The sequence below is a fragment of the Somniosus microcephalus genome, chromosome 5 (assembly GCF_052327205.1).
Source record: "Somniosus microcephalus isolate GS21.2 chromosome 5, FLI_Smic_1.0, whole genome shotgun sequence".
NCBI lineage: Eukaryota > Metazoa > Chordata > Chondrichthyes > Squaliformes > Somniosidae > Somniosus > Somniosus microcephalus.
Window position 1 is genome coordinate 174,838,713 of NC_140991.1, and position 2,592 is coordinate 174,841,304.

A 2,592-nucleotide genomic window follows, 5' to 3' on the forward strand; every position below is an offset into this window, starting at 1 on the left:
GTACCCTAGGATGTAGTTTATCAGGCCCCGGGGATTTGTCGGCCTTCAGTCCCCTCAACTTACCCAGCACCATATCCCTAGAGATACTAATTTCTGTCAGCTCCTCCCTCTCATTAGTCCCTATGTTTGCCGATATTCCTGGAGGTTATTTGTGTCCTCCTTTGTGAATACAGAACCAAAGTATGAGTTTAATTGGTCTGCCATTTCCTTATTCTCCATTATATATTCTCCCGAATCGGACTGCAAGGGACCGACTTGGGATTTTACCAGTCTTTTCCTCCTGATATACCGATAAAAGCTTTTGCAGTCTGTCTTTATGTTTGCTGCAAGTTTACTTTCGTATTCTATTTTCCCCTTCCTGATTAATCCCTTTGTCCTCTTTTGCTGTATCTTGTACTGCCCCCAATCTTCCGGTCTGGTGCTTTTTTTTGCCAGTTGATATGCCCTTTTTTTTGATTTTATGCTGTCCCTAATTTCCCTCGTTATCCACGGTTGAGTCACCTTTTTATGTTTACTTTTGTGCCAAACCGGTATAAACATGTTCTGGAATTCTTCTATTCTATCTTTGAATGCTTGCCATTGTCTATCCACTGTCAATCCCCCCAGAAACACCACCCAATCAATCTTACCCAATTCCCGTCTCATACCCTCGTAATTCCCTTTATTTAAGTTCTGGACCTTAGTCTCTGATTCAATTTCCTCACTCTCCATCTCGACTGAGAGCTCGATCATATTATGATCGCTCTGACCCAAGGGGCCTCGTACAAGAAGATTGCTGATAAGTCCCTTCTCATTGCACAATACCCAGTCTAAAATGGCCTGATCTCGAGTCGGCTCCTCGACATATTGGTCCAGATAACCGTCCCGAAAACATTCCAGGAATTCCTCCTCCTAGTGTTAGGGGGATTAAATACGTGGGGTTACGGGGATAGGGTGGGATATGTGTTGGTGTAGGGGTTACAGGGATCGGGTGGGATATGTGTCGGTGCAGGCTCGATGGGCCGAAATGGCCTCCATCTGCACTGTGGGGTTTCTGTGATTTCTGATTTCTGAGAGAGCGAGAGAGAGAGAGCAAGAGAGAGAGACAGAGAGAGAGAGACAGACAGCGAGAGAGCGAGAGAGCGAGGGAGAGAGTGAGACAGAGAGAGAGCAAGAGAGCGAGACAGAGAGAGAGCAAGAGAGCGAGGGAGAGAGCGAGAGAGAGAGAGCAAGAGAGCGAGAGAGAGAGTGAGAGAGCGAGAGAGAGAGAGTGAGAGAGCGAGAGAGAGAGAGCAAGAGAGCGAGAGAGAGAGAGAGAGCAAGAGAGCGAGAGAGAGAGAGAGAGCAAGAGAGCGAGAGAGAGAGAGAGAGCAAGAGAGCGAGAGAGAGAGCGAGAGAGCGAGAGAGCGAGAGAGAGCAAGAGAGCGAGACAGAGAGAGAGAGACAGACAGCGAGAGAGAGAGAGAGAGAGCGTGAGACAGAGACAGAGAGAGAGAGAGCGAGAGAGAGAGTGAGAGAGGGAGAGAGCGAGACAGAGAGAGACAGACAGCGAGAGAGAGAGTGAGAGAGAGAGGGAGAGAGGGAGAGAGCGAGACAGAGAGAGACAGACAGCGAGAGAGAGAGTGAGAGAGCAAGACAGAGAGAGACAGAGAGAGAGAGAGAGAGTGAAGGAGAGAGGGAGAGAGAGAGAGGGAGAGAGGGAGAGAGCAAGACAGAGAGAGACAGACAGTGAGAGAGAGAGTGAGAGAGAGAAGGAGAGAGGGTGAGAGGGAGAGAGCGAGACAGACAGCGAGAGAGAGAGTGAGAGAGAGAGGGAGAGAGGGAGAGAGAGAGAGAGAGAGCGAGAGAGCGAGAGAGAGAGAGCGAGAGAGAGCAAGAGAGCGAGACAGAGAGAGAGAGACAGACAGCGAGAGAGAGAGAGAGAGAGCGTGAGACAGAGAGAGAGAGAGAGCGAGAGAGAGAGTGAGAGAGAGAGGGAGAGAGGGAGAGAGCGAGACAGAGAGAGACAGACAGCGAGAGAGAGAGTGAGAGAGAGAGGGAGAGAGGGAGAGAGCGAGACAGAGAGAGACAGACAGCGAGAGAGAGAGTGAGAGAGAGAGACAGAGAGAGGGAGAGAGCAAGACAGAGAGAGACAGAGAGAGAGAGAGAGAGTGAAGGAGAGAGGGAGAGAGAGAGACAGAGAGAGGGGAGAGAGGGAGAGAGCAAGACAGAGAGAGACAGACAGTGAGAGAGAGAGTGAGAGAGAGAAGGAGAGAGGGTGAGAGGGAGAGAGCGAGACAGACAGCGAGAGAGAGAGTGAGAGAGAGAGGGAGAGAGGGAGAGAGAGAGAGAGAGACAGACAGCGAGAGAGAGAGTGAGAGAGAGAGAGAGAGAGAGAGGGAGAGAGCGAGAGAGAGAGAGAGAGTGAGAGAGAGAGGGAGAGAGGGAGAGAGCGAGACAGAGAGAGACAGACAGCGAAAACTGTACCTTTTTGCTATGTAAGCTTTGGCAATATGGTTCTCTGTAAACTTTCATGCCAATAAAGCATTTGAATTGAATTGAATTGAATTGACAGAGACAGAGAGAGAGACAGAGAGAGCGAGAGACAGAGAGCGAGGGAGAGAGCGAGAGAGC